Source organism: Centruroides sculpturatus, unplaced genomic scaffold, assembly GCF_000671375.1.
Source record: "Centruroides sculpturatus isolate CEXI.00-Female unplaced genomic scaffold, Cexi_2.0 scaffold210, whole genome shotgun sequence".
Classification (NCBI taxonomy): Eukaryota; Metazoa; Arthropoda; class Arachnida; order Scorpiones; family Buthidae; genus Centruroides; species Centruroides sculpturatus.
The window spans coordinates 536959-555179 of record NW_019384341.1 but is presented as its reverse complement, the minus strand read 5'-3'; the positions used below and the strand labels follow the sequence as shown (position 1 = coordinate 555179).

Here is an 18221-nt window from a genome sequence, read left to right as displayed (position 1 = left end):
GTTTTTATAAAGTTCCTTAAAGCCTTAATACAGAAATTTTAAATTAATCAATGAACTGAAATTGACGTTTTATTATTTGCTAATATTATTAAACTGTATGCACAATAGAATATATTAATAAACTTTGCTGCAAACGGGTGTTTTAATGCAGGTTCTGTGATGTATATAATCAGATAATGAAGATGTTGAATTCCCCAAACTGAAATTCCGCGCAATCCTAATTTATATAGAGAACTGCGGAGAGACATGATTGATAAAATCCCTGTTTCTCAACGATTTCACGCTTGTCTTGCAGTAGGTTATGTTATCTCTCTCATAAAAGCGGTTTGAAGATAGAAGAGATGTCTTAAATCTGGTTACCACTTTAATCATTTTCGAGAAACGAAATAATTATAAATAGCTTCAAATCTGTTTTAAAAAATATGGAAACAATTTTATATTCTGAAGTTTATTCTTATACATTTGATGAAAGTCTTAATTTTCTGTTTAGGTTATATAAATTTATCTAAATTTCGGGAGAAATTTTATAAAATCATTACAAAAACTAATTTTAAAAGAAATAAAACATGGTTTTATGCATATATTTCGGGAGCTTTATAAAAGAAATATCATCGAATTTGAATTTGTTTCTGTCATAACGAAATCAAGAAAAGTCCTCTAGTTTTAACAATTTTATTAATTTGCATAGACGAGAAATAGATTTACTTGCATAACTTGTTTATTTAGAATATTCCTTTGAGAAAATTCTATGTTTAAAACAATGGCTTTCGAATGGCCAATTGCGATCAAGCAGTTTGCGAGCAGCAGGATCATCCAGTCGGAATATATGGGCTAACGTGATGTTACCGTAGTCTGCTACTGGGCGTCTAGCTATAAATTTATTTACTCGTGTGTCGGCTTGGTGTAAATGTCACATTATTACAACACCGACGAGGTGGGGGTAGTTACCTAAGAGGAGGTTGGGCATATGCTTTGGCCCGCCAGGCAATTGTTAGATGTTCTTTTGTTTGCCTAACATAAATTTTAATCAGTTCCCCCTCTGCTGAATGGTTTAAATCATAACTCGTTTTTATCTTGATTTATGTTCAATGAATAAGTATTCGCCAATTAAACCGTGATCATGGTTTTTCTGGCGATAAATGCTTTATTTGCTAATAGATGAAAATTATGGACCTGACCGTATACGGAAACTTTAAGTGGTTATTAGTGGCCTAGTAGCGTTAAATCTTTATTTGATAGACCATGTTTTGCATAAAACAAAAAATTGATTAAGATATTATCTTTAGTTTCTGTTTTATTTTCGTTGGTTATGAAAATGAGAAGTTAACTAATTTCTGCAATAAACAAATTTAATTAAAAAGTATAAAGAGAAAAATTTCTAATTAATTTCGTTATTTTATAAAGATATTAATAATTTAGTCCTAATAAAAGTGTATAAAACATTTTCTACCTGTAGGCTATATTTATAAAGAAAATGTTAATGCTTTCTGATTTAGGTTTAATTAAAATCTTAACAAAATGATTCTAAGCTGTATTTATAATTTTCATAAATACAGCTTAGACTAGTATTTTGTAAAATATTTTCAATGATAATTACTATATTTTTATATATATTATTTTTGTATTACGCCTGGAATATTCAAACTATCATTTAATGTAGATTATATTCAATGAAGATTAAATTATAGTCTATTAATATAATAATTTTTATATTTAGAAGCTTACTCCACATTGTTTCAGTTATTTAAATTTCATTACAAACTTGTTTAAAATAAAATAATTATTGATATTACGAATTATAAATAGCCTATATCAAAAGTAAACTCGCATGCTAAATCCCTGATTTATATTTACTAAAATAAAATAATTTATTCAAAAACTCTAACAGAATAATAAGGAAATATGTTCATTTATCGAATATTGAAAAATATTCGATAAATAAACATATTTTCTTATTTTTCTGATGATATTCATTGTAATTTCCAATTTGTAAGAATATGCACATACCAAAGCATGATTTTATTTATCACGTGAATGTCACGTCGTATCATGTTTCGCCGCTCAACCGGCTTTCGTTAATGAGTTGCTTTCCGGACATTTATCAACGTAAGAATTTAGCGGGAGGGCAACTTTAATTAACGATCTTCAATCTTCTATACAATAGTTATAAGGCTGTATAATTTTTACTAGTTACGCCTAATGAATAATTCTACGTATAAATAAATCAAAACACATTATTCATTCTGTCATATTTATTAAAAATATTTCTAAGATATTTTAATACTGCCGCGTTAATAGATAATATAGCAAATTCTAGCCTGGTTTAAATTTCTAAGTTATACGAAGTAAGGCGTCGTCTAAGTTAATTGGTTGCAGGTTCAAATGGCGTATCTTAAGAAGATACATTGTATATTCTGGAGATAAGATATTCTTATACAATGTTACACATTATACAAAGTAACAATACTTTAAAAAACTCTATATGATTTTCTTTAATTTTAGTACTTAAACGAAAATCTAAAACTTAAGTTTATATTGTAGATTTAACTTATAAACTCCCTTAAAGTCTAATTAATTGATTTAGGTAAAGAGATAATGAATGAATTAGATTTAAATTTATCTCCTTAGACAAATATTTAGATGTAAACTGTAATATTTATATTCTGAAAACTTATAGATGTAAATATTGTTTAATGTACTGTAATGTACTGTACAGTACTTATTTAATATATAAAATAAAAATGAAAAAACACTATTATTGGTTTAGTTATTAGGATAGTTTTCTTATTACATAAAAATTACAACAAAAATGCATTGTAATTCAATTTTAATTGCTAATTAATATAAAGAATGTCTAAATTATATAAATATCTAACACAATGAGTATGAAGATGATTAGGGGCTCAAGATTGAATATTTACATTTTTTTTAGCAGTGCCTAAATTCTCAAGCTTAAAAGCTTGAGAATTTAGGCACTGCTAAAGAAAATGTAAATATTCAATCTTGAGCCTCTAATCATTTTAAGTTAAGTATTAATTTAGTTAGACTACATTTATAAATTATTTTAGTGTAAATAATGTGATGTGTTTTTAATCACAGAAAAACCCCTCGTAATTTATCAAAATTGAATGGTATAGTTTAGATATACTCTTAATTGTTGTCTTGACAGGAAAAAATTATTATACCTGTAAAGTTCTATCAATGAAACAGTTACACCCAGTCACATTTAAAAATGCATCTCTAGACTTAATCTTTGAGTAACATATAATAAGATATACCATTAGAAAATTATGGTGTGTTCCCATAATTTCCCAACCTCCAAAAATTGCTTAGATCCGGGTCAAATGTCAATAAAACAGATCAGATCAACCAAAAATTATTATAATATTTTTCATCAATAATATTAATATGAAAATTACAAAGATGATGAAGGAGAATTTGGGTTTATTGAAGGGTGTATACCTAAATCATTAACATTCTTCGTTCGTAATGCAGAAAATTAGCTTTTCTATTAAAGTTCAATATAGAAGATTATATTAAAAAAATCACTTTTATTTTTAGAGACAGTGTAGAAACTATAAATAAGTCATTAAATATATTATAAATGAAAATAAAATATTTTAAAATTTGAGCTTTTAAATTATTCCTAATAAATACACCGAAAGTAGATTTTAAAATATATAATAGATGTAAATATTTTTAAGTAAATTAGTGTTTTAATTCAAAATTTATATTACTTTATTAATGTATAGTACACTACAGTACGTTTAATTAATAAATCATTAATAGGAACAAAACAACTTCAAAAAAGATGTATATATTTCTGTAATTCTTTTTAAAGAAATTAGCATGTAAGAGATAAACTGATCACAAAAATTTCTTAAACTTAGATTGAAACAAATTCAAAAGTTAAAAAAACTAAAGTAAATGGAAATTTTCTTAAACAGCCTTCGTTGAAAATGTTAAATTAAAATCTGTTTAGATGCGAAAGAAAGGAAAAATCGATTACGTCATTTCCATCAGCCACCTAAAGCAACATATCATTTCCAAATGGATTTCTGTACGTTTGGTAAATTGACTGATGGATGCTATTTCCCGAGTTCATTTATACAAATGTCGACATGGAAATGAAAACGAAGCTTCTTGTTGTTTTTGGCCTAACAGATTAAAGCAAGACAAACCTAAAAATATATCAAATATGTAATAAAATTCACTAAGAATATTAAACTACTACACAAAAAAATACTTTTATAAATGAATTCATATTGAAAATCTATAGACTACTGTATGTTTTTAAGTGTGAATCATATTTTTTTAAAATAACTTTTGTATAGATTTATACATAGTCTATATATTGTAACACATCTTAAAGTTATTGAGAGTATTCAAATAAAGAAAATGTGTGTTCAATAAAATATTATCCAAGCAATAAATATCAGTTTAAGATAGACAAATCTGAACCTATCATAGCTTATAATTTTATTCTCGTCCATAAATAACTTTCGAATAAAAAAGTTGTTTTTTAAAGAGACATTTATCATAAAACTCAGTAATTTTAATTGATTTAAAGTCCAAATTAAATTTAAAATGGAAAGGTTACAATCATTAATCAGTTAATAGAATTTTTCACCAATCATAAAAATCAAAAACAGAATTGATTTATGTAATCTTTTACTTATAAAATTTATGCTAAATATAAAAATAACTAAACTGATTTTAAATTAATTAATTAAAAAACAAAATTAAAATAAATGTCAACTTTTACTTTCAAAATAACTTAAAATCAAGCTTGAAATGAACTTCACAATATATCCACTGTATATTTTCAAATACAGTGGAAAATGTTAAATTACGTCTAAAAAGTAACAGAGTTAACTTATTGTCGGATTTGTTTTAATGTTAAGATTTATTAAGGCAAAATTAAACATTATATTTTCAATAATAATTAGTCACTAAAATTTTCATTTATATCAAATCTATCAAGTCTTGTCTTAAAATTTTTAATGTTGTAGTGTAAATGATATTAATTTAACTAATAATACTTATATTAACTGTTTATCAAAGCAATATTATTGATGCGGGCATACCTCATGTATTATACTACTATTTATCATCTTTTAAATAAAATAACAGAATTATTATCGGTCTGTACTGTACTGTATTGTACAGTACAGTACATTATGTGTACAATTTTGACTAGCTGAGCTGTGATTTTCCTGAATAAAAGTAGTAATAATTATAAAAAATTTTTAGTTAACTTAACAAAATTAAATATGTATAAAATACACAATTTCTTTGTACTGTACAGTACTGTACATTTAACCAAATTTATAAATAGAATACTAATGCACTATGCAGTGTGTGTAGCGCACTAAAATTTTGTAGATTTACTTATAATCCTTATTTATGTACTGTAAATATTTATTTTTCCTTCTGTACCAAGATTAAAAACACACTATATCATGACAGGTTTGAAATAAAATAGAAAAAAATAAATAAATATAAAGTTATCTATATTTCTTTAAGGGTAGAGACCGTAGAGTTATACTTTGCTTGAATATCATACAAGTATTGTCTCAAAAGTACAGTACTTAAATGATTTAATTAATAACATTATCTTTAAATATATACAGATTAATTTATTAGATTTTTTCGTTGATGATTTAAATACTGATATAATTGGATATTAAAATTTATACTTTAAAATTTGTTAATTAAATATTTATATATAAAAAGCATTACTTGAAAAAGTATTTAGCACTTATTTTATAAAAATTCTTAACAGCTTTTAATTAATTACTCAATTTATATTTATGTAGTTAAAATACATCTAACTTTAAATAAAAGTAAGTATAAATTAAACCTCGCTCAATTAAATATTTAATTAATTAAAAGAACATTAAATTCTGTTCCCTCTTCTAAAATCTACTTGATTTTCCTTTCTTATTTTGGATTATATTATTTTTAGTAAGTTTACACAATGTATTTTGTTATTAAATAAAAAATAATTTAATATAAAAGAGAAAAATTTCAGCTTACTTTGCCTATAGCGTTTATCTTTAAATTCAGTTGTACTGTACTGTACAGTACAGTGCGTTTACTTTTATGTGTTTTTATATATCATGAGTTATCAGGTATTCTTTAAAACTATTTTTCGATGTAAATATGGACTAGTATTTTTGGAACATCAGAAAATGCTTTGCAAAAAAACGATAAAGATTTTTTAAATTCAAATATAGTTTTTGCATGTAAACTCAAGCTACGTGGCTAGACAATAGACCTCATACACTATAGTAGTTCTTATAGCATTTTATATGTGAACTATTCGTTATTCAAGTAGCATGTTTTTCTGTGCTGAATGTTAGAAGTTTTTAAAAACATTCGCTGAGTATTTGACATCACCATGGCAACGAACTGTTTCTATTCCCGCGTTGAAGCTTAATGTTTGAGATCCGGCAAAATGACCCAGCCTCTTGCAACATTAACGACTTTCTTAGAAGGACAGTACCAGTTTTCCTGAAAATAGCATTTAGAAAACAAGAGAAAAATAAGCAACCATTGATCATCACACGAAAAAAGTCCTAAAGCTATAATATTATATNGTTTATATTGTAGATTTAACTTATAAACTCCCTTAAAGTCTAATTAATTGATTTAGGTAAAGAGATAATGAATGAATTAGATTTAAATTTATCTCCTTAGACAAATATTTAGATGTAAACTGTAATATTTATATTCTGAAAACTTATAGATGTAAATATTGTTTAATGTACTGTAATGTACTGTACAGTACTTATTTAATATATAAAATAAAAATGAAAAAACACTATTATTGGTTTAGTTATTAGGATAGTTTTCTTATTACATAAAAATTACAACAAAAATGCATTGTAATTCAATTTTAATTGCTAATTAATATAAAGAATGTCTAAATTATATAAATATCTAACACAATGAGTATGAAGATGATTAGGGGCTCAAGATTGAATATTTACATTTTTTTTAGCAGTGCCTAAATTCTCAAGCTTAAAAGCTTGAGAATTTAGGCACTGCTAAAGAAAATGTAAATATTCAATCTTGAGCCTCTAATCATTTTAAGTTAAGTATTAATTTAGTTAGACTACATTTATAAATTATTTTAGTGTAAATAATGTGATGTGTTTTTAATCACAGAAAAACCCCTCGTAATTTATCAAAATTGAATGGTATAGTTTAGATATACTCTTAATTGTTGTCTTGACAGGAAAAAATTATTATACCTGTAAAGTTCTATCAATGAAACAGTTACACCCAGTCACATTTAAAAATGCATCTCTAGACTTAATCTTTGAGTAACATATAATAAGATATACCATTAGAAAATTATGGTGTGTTCCCATAATTTCCCAACCTCCAAAAATTGCTTAGATCCGGGTCAAATGTCAATAAAACAGATCAGATCAACCAAAAATTATTATAATATTTTTCATCAATAATATTAATATGAAAATTACAAAGATGATGAAGGAGAATTTGGGTTTATTGAAGGGTGTATACCTAAATCATTAACATTCTTCGTTCGTAATGCAGAAAATTAGCTTTTCTATTAAAGTTCAATATAGAAGATTATATTAAAAAAATCACTTTTATTTTTAGAGACAGTGTAGAAACTATAAATAAGTCATTAAATATATTATAAATGAAAATAAAATATTTTAAAATTTGAGCTTTTAAATTATTCCTAATAAATACACCGAAAGTAGATTTTAAAATATATAATAGATGTAAATATTTTTAAGTAAATTAGTGTTTTAATTCAAAATTTATATTACTTTATTAATGTATAGTACACTACAGTACGTTTAATTAATAAATCATTNAAATAAAGTTCTTTAAAAATAAAAAAATGTTCAGAAATTTTCAATTTGTAAATAATCTAATAGATTTTAAACTTAGATATATTTTAAATGACTAATTTAATTAGTTGTATTAGGCATTCTAATTATGGTCATAAATTTCTACCCTTATCGACGTTTTTCGGTATTATAATGTCTTAAATTTAACTTATTATTTACTTTTTAATATAGAAGTAGTATAGCTGGTGACGAAGAAAGGTTAGATGCTGTGTTATTTAGAATTTCTAGACCTCTGTTATTTGGGGTTTCTAGCTAATTAATCTGAATATAATATATTTAAATTAATTCATACCTAAAATTAAAAAAAAACATGTGTGCTTAAATACGTAAAATTTAGATTTCTGAGTGTTTCTCTTTCTTTTTTCAAGCTCAGTTATCTTTCTAAGATCAGTTGGGAAGAGTTGGGGAAGAAAGAAAGAAAAAGTAAAAAGTTATTGACTTTTGAAGCTGTAAATTTGATAATTCTGAAGCTTCATTGAGGAAATATAGACTACGAAGTATTCAAATTCTTATCAATGTAATAACTTACAAATGACGAATATTAATAGACTGTAAATGACGAAACTACTGATATTTTCTAATTTAGACAAAATTCCTTTCTAGATAGTAACTTCAAGGTATTGAACAACCAGGAAAATGTTTCTCTGAAAGAACAGACCAAAATGGAGTAAGTTAATCATTTTAAATTTTTTATTCTTTGAATTAAATATCAAATTTACAAAATAATTTTGTTTCTAATTTTTAATTTAAATAAGAATTTTAAAATAATTACATAAAAAGATAATATTTGTTATCTGAATTTCTATTACCTTTTAATTTTTATTATTTAGAGAACAAGGAATGTTTATTTTTTTTCCAAATTGTTTCAATATTTATTCTTTTTCTAATATGAAATCATATATTTTAAGTTACAATTTTTTATATTCTTCGTATAAAACGAGTAATATAAAAATATTTTCACTTCATTTGTATTAAAATGAATTTTTAAGTAATAAACTAATTTTATACAAGCTATTTTTAGTTCAATTGATATCACTGTAAGTAATGTATTGTATGAGTTTAATTCTTTATTAGTTTCATATCTAATCGTTTAAAAGCGGTTTTATCTTGCTTTAACGACATTACACAACTTTAAAGCACATTTTTAACAAACAATGTAAACATTTAAAAGCATATTTTTTGTTGAAAAATATGCTTTTAAACTGGTCTAATCTCGTTAAATTTAAAATAAAGTTATCTGNTTTTAAAATTTGAGCTTTTAAATTATTCCTAATAAATACACCGAAAGTAGATTTTAAAATATATAATAGATGTAAATATTTTTAAGTAAATTAGTGTTTTAATTCAAAATTTATATTACTTTATTAATGTATAGTACACTACAGTACGTTTAATTAATAAATCATTAATAGGAACAAAACAACTTCAAAAAAGATGTATATATTTCTGTAATTCTTTTTAAAGAAATTAGCATGTAAGAGATAAACTGATCACAAAAATTTCTTAAACTTAGATTGAAACAAATTCAAAAGTTAAAAAAACTAAAGTAAATGGAAATTTTCTTAAACAGCCTTCGTTGAAAATGTTAAATTAAAATCTGTTTAGATGCGAAAGAAAGGAAAAATCGATTACGTCATTTCCATCAGCCACCTAAAGCAACATATCATTTCCAAATGGATTTCTGTACGTTTGGTAAATTGACTGATGGATGCTATTTCCCGAGTTCATTTATACAAATGTCGACATGGAAATGAAAACGAAGCTTCTTGTTGTTTTTGGCCTAACAGATTAAAGCAAGACAAACCTAAAAATATATCAAATATGTAATAAAATTCACTAAGAATATTAAACTACTACACAAAAAAATACTTTTATAAATGAATTCATATTGAAAATCTATAGACTACTGTATGTTTTTAAGTGTGAATCATATTTTTTTAAAATAACTTTTGTATAGATTTATACATAGTCTATATATTGTAACACATCTTAAAGTTATTGAGAGTATTCAAATAAAGAAAATGTGTGTTCAATAAAATATTATCCAAGCAATAAATATCAGTTTAAGATAGACAAATCTGAACCTATCATAGCTTATAATTTTATTCTCGTCCATAAATAACTTTCGAATAAAAAAGTTGTTTTTTAAAGAGACATTTATCATAAAACTCAGTAATTTTAATTGATTTAAAGTCCAAATTAAATTTAAAATGGAAAGGTTACAATCATTAATCAGTTAATAGAATTTTTCACCAATCATAAAAATCAAAAACAGAATTGATTTATGTAATCTTTTACTTATAAAATTTATGCTAAATATAAAAATAACTAAACTGATTTTAAATTAATTAATTAAAAAACAAAATTAAAATAAATGTCAACTTTTACTTTCAAAATAACTTAAAATCAAGCTTGAAATGAACTTCACAATATATCCACTGTATATTTTCAAATACAGTGGAAAATGTTAAATTACGTCTAAAAAGTAACAGAGTTAACTTATTGTCGGATTTGTTTTAATGTTAAGATTTATTAAGGCAAAATTAAACATTATATTTTCAATAATAATTAGTCACTAAAATTTTCATTTATATCAAATCTATCAAGTCTTAGCTTAAAATTTTTAATGTTGTAGTGTAAATGATATTAATTTAACTAATAATACTTATATTAACTGTTTATCAAAGCAATATTATTGATGCGGGCATACCTCATGTATTATACTACTATTTATCATCTTTTAAATAAAATAACAGAATTATTATCGGTCTGTACTGTACTGTATTGTACAGTACAGTACATTATGTGTACAATTTTGACTAGCTGAGCTGTGATTTTCCTGAATAAAAGTAGTAATAATTATAAAAAATTTTTAGTTAACTTAACAAAATTAAATATGTATAAAATACACAATTTCTTTGTACTGTACAGTACTGTACATTTAACCAAATTTATAAATAGAATACTAATGCACTATGCAGTGTGTGTAGCGCACTAAAATTTTGTAGATTTACTTATAATCCTTATTTATGTACTGTAAATATTTATTTTTCCTTCTGTACCAAGATTAAAAACACACTATATCATNCAATGTAAACATTTAAAAGCATATTTTTTGTTGAAAAATATGCTTTTAAACTGGTCTAATCTCGTTAAATTTAAAATAAAGTTATCTGATGTGTTTTAAAATATTTTGTAGTAAATTTTTATTTAAATTATTTAATTTAATGAGAAGTAAAAATTAATGTGCTTAAGAAATTTTCGATTTTATTAATAAATTTCTAAATTAAAAAGAGTAAAAATATTTAATCTAAACGACTTTTTAAATATATAAATATAAAAATTATTAATTACGAAAATAAAATTTTGATAAATAAGGCATATAAAGTTCTTTAAGGATTATGTGAAGATTAAATACATACATTATATTTTCCTATTATTTATATGTTGTTGAATTCTTTTATTTTATTAATTTTAATTAATATTATTAATAAAAAGATCTGATAGAAACATTAGGCTATAGCTTATAAACATTTTAAAAAAGAAACTTTTAAACAAAAATTCTAAATATTGTAATAAAAATTAAACCTTAGTAAAATAAAAATAGTAATAATAATAATTTAACAATATAAAGCAAAATTTTATTGTAAATATTTTAAATTAAATATAATTTAATGTTTTAAATGTATTAATAAAATACAAATTTAATTTTAATAAAATAAAATATTTAATAGTATCGAATCATTGTTTAATGTAATTTATATAAAAACATATTGTTTAGATTGATTTCCGTTTAATTTATAACAAACAAAACCGGGTTCCCGACTTTGTCACAAGGTGTCGCTACTTTCGTACATGTAGATCAATCTGACTTTTGTAAAGCACAGTAATGATTTTAAGGAATAAAAATGATTGCTTTATAACTTATTATTTGTTATAATAATAATAACTAATTTAATTTTTTATTTCGTAAAATATTAAATTTAATAAAAAAAATTTATTGTTATATAAATTGATAAAACTTATTATTATTAAGTAATTTATGATTAAAACAATTATTAAACAAATTCATTTTTATTATTTTTTATTATAAAATTATAAAAAGATTCTAAACAGAAAAAAAATTTTATATGTCTCTTTAATTATAAAAATGTAGAACTAATATAAAAAATAGGTAATTCTATTAAAAATATTTATAATTTTTCAACTGAAAATTCTTATAGTAACAAGCGATTTTAAAATTATTAAGTAATAATTTTAAGAAATATACAGAATAAATGTAATTATTTTTATTTTAAAATGCTTTAAAAATCTATTCTTTGTATTTATTTTATTTATTATAACTTTATACATCGTTCATACGAAGGCATTCATTTATCAAACCGTTTTCTCTATCTAGACAATTTATAAGTTATAAATAGGATAGGTCTATATTAAATAACAGGATACTAAAGGATTATCTAAACGCATTAAATTAACACCTGATTGAATCGGTAAACGAAAGGAAGTGACGTAACTTGCTAAGAAGGATGTCGTTGATGAGTTGTCAGTAGATATATCGATAAGACTCCACCTAAACCATAGAGCATATATAAGCCGACTATTGTTTAATAAACCATTAGGATTGTTTTTACATGTATGAGTAGTCTGAAGTTTCACTACTGACGTGATAAAACCGGATATGGTTTTGCGTGACGACGAATCAGTTGAAAGATTTATGTATCAAATATTATCTTGGATTTTATAAAATATAATGTAATATGAAAATACGTATGAATAAGTAGCTTTTAAAAATTTTTAAAATAATCACTTTCTTCCATATATTTTCAAAATTTCGTTTCTTATTTTATTTTGATAAACAATAGAATCACGCGATAAATGCTTGTCTTAGTAATTTCTACTGATTAAAGTTAAATCTTGAAGATGTTATTGCATGCTGAAATATCATTAATACTATTTATGCATTTACAGTCTATATTTTCTAATTTTTTCGGGATTTTTCGTTTGTTTTCAAGCTGAAAAATTGTAATTTAATCATTAGTTTAATAGCATAAGCCGAAAGCGGAAATGTTATTAATGGTATTGGCAGGATTTAATTGTTGTTTCTTCATATCACGGACACGCAAACGAATCGTCAAAATTGGTGAATTTAATGATATTCTACATGTTCGACAACAATATATAATTGGACAGAGTCATAATATACATTGACCAATAGTACTATCACATTGGTAGAGATAGAGAACATGGTTTCCAATAGAATTAACTCATACAAATATTTTTGTTTTTGTGTCTTAACACAATAGATGTTTATATTGTTGTAACTTATACATTCGATTTTAATTTTTATTCATTATAAGATATTTAAATATATCAAAACGATTTTAAATCGAAAGATATCGTTTACTGCTTTTATCGGATGCAGTAACACGGTATATCCACGCATTTTAAATACATTTAACATAACGAAAAATTTATCATGTAATTTATACTTATAGTGAATGTATAGTACAAACCTTATAAAATAAATCAGGAATATGATTATAACAAGGGCCACACAAATATTTATTTCTTTTAATAAATGATTATTTCCTAAAGTAACATAATACACATGTCTAAATTTATAAAGAAAATATATTTAATTAAAAAGTTTATTAGTAAACTATTGTATAATTTGTAAAATACTGATAAATATTAATATTATATGAACATATTTTTATAAAGTATAATTATATTGATTATTTTAAATTCTGTTTCAAAATTGGAAGTTTATAAGCTTAAAATAAAGTTCTTTAAAAATAAAAAAATGTTCAGAAATTTTCAATTTGTAAATAATCTAATAGATTTTAAACTTAGATATATTTTAAATGACTAATTTAATTAGTTGTATTAGGCATTCTAATTATGGTCATAAATTTCTACCCTTATCGACGTTTTTCGGTATTATAATGTCTTAAATTTAACTTATTATTTACTTTTTAATATAGAAGTAGTATAGCTGGTGACGAAGAAAGGTTAGATGCTGTGTTATTTAGAATTTCTAGACCTCTGTTATTTGGGGTTTCTAGCTAATTAATCTGAATATAATATATTTAAATTAATTCATACCTAAAATTAAAAAAAAACATGTGTGCTTAAATACGTAAAATTTAGATTTCTGAGTGTTTCTCTTTCTTTTTTCAAGCTCAGTTATCTTTCTAAGATCAGTTGGGAAGAGTTGGGGAAGAAAGAAAGAAAAAGTAAAAAGTTATTGACTTTTGAAGCTGTAAATTTGATAATTCTGAAGCTTCATTGAGGAAATATAGACTACGAAGTATTCAAATTCTTATCAATGTAATAACTTACAAATGACGAATATTAATAGACTGTAAATGACGAAACTACTGATATTTTCTAATTTAGACAAAATTCCTTTCTAGATAGTAACTTCAAGGTATTGAACAACCAGGAAAATGTTTCTCTGAAAGAACAGACCAAAATGGAGTAAGTTAATCATTTTAAATTTTTTATTCTTTGAATTAAATATCAAATTTACAAAATAATTTTGTTTCTAATTTTTAATTTAAATAAGAATTTTAAAATAATTACATAAAAAGATAATATTTGTTATCTGAATTTCTATTACCTTTTAATTTTTATTATTTAGAGAACAAGGAATGTTTATTTTTTTTCCAAATTGTTTCAATATTTATTCTTTTTCTAATATGAAATCATATATTTTAAGTTACAATTTTTTATATTCTTCGTATAAAACGAATAATATAAAAATATTTTCACTTCATTTGTATCAAAATGAATTTTTAAGTAATAAACTAATTTTATATAGCTATTTTTAGTATAATTAATATCACTGTAAGTAATGTATTCTATGAGTTTAATTCTTTATTAGTTTCATATCTAATCATTTAAAAGTGGTTTTATCTTGCTTTAACGACATTACACAACTTTAGAGCACATTTTTAACAAACAATGTAAACATTTAAAAGCATATTTTTTGTTGAAAAATATGCTTTTAAACTGGTCTAATCTCGTTAAATTTAAAATAAAGTTATCTGATGTGTTTTAAAATATTTTGTAGTAAATTTTTATTTAAATTATTTAATTTAATGAGAAGTAAAAATTAATGTGCTTAAGAAATTTTCGATTTTATTAATAAATTTCTAAATTAAAAAGAGTAAAAATATTTAATCTAAACGACTTTTTAAATATATAAATATAAAAATTATTAATTACGAAAATAAAATTTTGATAAATAAGGCATATAAAGTTCTTTAAGGATTATGTGAAGATTAAATACATACATTATATTTTCCTATTATTTATATGTTGTTGAATTCTTTTATTTTATTAATTTTAATTAATATTATTAATAAAAAGATCTGATAGAAACATTAGGCTATAGCTTATAAACATTTTAAAAAAGAAACTTTTAAACAAAAATTCTAAATATTGTAATAAAAATTAAACCTTAGTAAAATAAAAATAGTAATAATAATAATTTAACAATATAAAGCAAAATTTTATTGTAAATATTTTAAATTAAATATAATTTAATGTTTTAAATGTATTAATAAAATACAAATTTAATTTTAATAAAATAAAATATTTAATAGTATCGAATCATTGTTTAATGTAATTTATATAAAAACATATTGTTTAGATTGATTTCCGTTTAATTTATAACAAACAAAACCGGGTTCCCGACTTTGTCACAAGGTGTCGCTACTTTCGTACATGTAGATCAATCTGACTTTTGTAAAGCACAGTAATGATTTTAAGGAATAAAAATGATTGCTTTATAACTTATTATTTGTTATAATAATAATAACTAATTTAATTTTTTATTTCGTAAAATATTAAATTTAATAAAAAAAATTTATTGTTATATAAATTGATAAAACTTATTATTATTAAGTAATTTATGATTAAAACAATTATTAAACAAATTCATTTTTATTATTTTTTATTATAAAATTATAAAAAGATTCTAAACAGAAAAAAAATTTTATATGTCTCTTTAATTATAAAAATGTAGAACTAATATAAAAAATAGGTAATTCTATTAAAAATATTTATAATTTTTCAACTGAAAATTCTTATAGTAACAAGCGATTTTAAAATTATTAAGTAATAATTTTAAGAAATATACAGAATAAATGTAATTATTTTTATTTTAAAATGCTTTAAAAATCTATTCTTTGTATTTATTTTATTTATTATAACTTTATACATCGTTCATACGAAGGCATTCATTTATCAAACCGTTTTCTCTATCTAGACAATTTATAAGTTATAAATAGGATAGGTCTATATTAAATAACAGGATACTAAAGGATTATCTAAACGCATTAAATTAACACCTGATTGAATCGGTAAACGAAAGGAAGTGACGTAACTTGCTAAGAAGGATGTCGTTGATGAGTTGTCAGTAGATATATCGATAAGACTCCACCTAAACCATAGAGCATATATAAGCCGACTATTGTTTAATAAACCATTAGGATTGTTTTTACATGTATGAGTAGTCTGAAGTTTCACTACTGACGTGATAAAACCGGATATGGTTTTGCGTGACGACGAATCAGTTGAAAGATTTATGTATCAAATATTATCTTGGGAGAAGTAAAATAGAATTTTCAAACAAAATTATTTCGTTTCTTTTTGGATATTCAATAAATTATTACTTTTTATAATTTATTTATTTTTTAATCTAATCAAACAAAATAACATTTGTTGGATATCGTTGTTCGTTTTTACACGTTATAAATTGCAGGTAACTTCAATATTAAAAAAAAAATAATGTAATTTTCTAAATTATTTTTTTGAAGATAATTAGATTCATAAAAAAATTTAATGTGTTTAAAATAAATTTCGCGAACTAAATGTATTTTATGTATTAAAATGGTATGTCAAGTTTATAATTTTGTAATAGTCAATTTAAAAAATGTATTATTTCAATTAATTTTAAGATTAGATATGCCTATATAATATAATAATTCGGTTAATTGTCTCCATTTATATACATTTTAAAAATAAGTTTGAATTACTTTTTTTTTGTATTAAAAGTGATTTATTTATTTATTCTGTATAAAAATTAAAATTTTGTTTGTCATATAAGCTTGAATCAAATATTTAGTTTTATGCTGACTAGAAAATACATTTTATTTAATTAAAGTAGGCAAGATATAACTTTTTAGTAGACCAATTAATTCTTATATGTATTTATTTTTTAAATCAACCGTTTAATTACATAAAATATGTAAATTTTGTAAATTTGATGAAGAATACTTCGATTATGTTTGTTTTTACTTTAATTCCTGTGTATATATCTTCGTAATGTTAAGATTATGCTTTAACATCAAAGAAACTGTTGAATGTGGAGTTAAGTTTTTCTTTTAAAATATCAATTGTAATCAATTGTGATATAAACAAATTTTCTTCCGAAGTTATATGGCTCTACAATGTCTATACAAAGCTAAAAACTTTGTTTTAGTTAAACATTTATGTATAAATTATCAATTTGTTATAGAAATTAACGAAAAAATTCTTTTGTTACAAAAAAATACAAAAATTAGGCTAATTAAATTATATTCCAGTAAATAGATAAACTATAAGCCAAATAATTCTTTCAGTATTTACAAATAATAAACATAATTTTTTACTTATATGAATAGAAATAATTTTGGTTACTTAACATGCTTATGATATCACTGTAAGTAATGTATTGTATGAGTTTAATNACTTTAATACTTAAAATTCTATCAAATTTTAAGTGTTTTATTAATTAATATTTATTGAAAAATTGATTTTAAACGATCTCTTTACTAGAAATAAGTCATTTTATATAGGATCTTCTATATGATGCCTCGAACAATACTGTGTTGAATCAATTATTAATTTTTATAATAATTAAAATATGTTTTTAGTAATAAAACAACAACAACAAAAATGTTATTCTGTTCGGAAAAATCCATAAAAATCTCATAAGAGCAGAATAAAAGATGATTGAATCATACCAATAATTGAATAACGCGATTAATTACGAAGAAATTCTTAATATTTCTTCCCTTTAACCTACTTTAAACGTGTTATATACCTAAATAAATTTATATTAATTAGTTTTCCTTTACGAGAATAATTTGTTTGATTTTTTTAAGATGATTATAAGTAGGTTCTAGAGATCGTTCGCATTACGCAATGGCAACTTTTTAAATTCAGGAAGTAGATCATAACAGAGACAAGGTATTATCGTATAATGTTGTCCAGACAAGCGAAGACCCACTAACCAACTACCTCTTTTTACTGCAGCCTCGGGGAAAGTTATGA

At 22.7% G+C, this 18221-nt stretch overlaps 1 protein-coding gene across 2 annotated transcripts in view; it reads left to right on the top strand.

The window, feature by feature from the left end:
• LOC111634394 (homeotic protein antennapedia-like) overlaps window positions 1–18221 on the top strand; it is a 184621-nt gene that overhangs the window by 152168 nt on the left and 14232 nt on the right. The window contains exons 1-2 of one of the 2 annotated variants that reach the window (XR_002758220.1): window positions 14091–14228; window positions 14315–14378. The gene's annotated coding sequence lies outside the window, so the exon portion shown is untranslated. Of the gene's footprint in view, window positions 14379–18221 lie in introns of those variants that run through there. The other variant, XR_002758219.1, reaches the window with a different exon arrangement.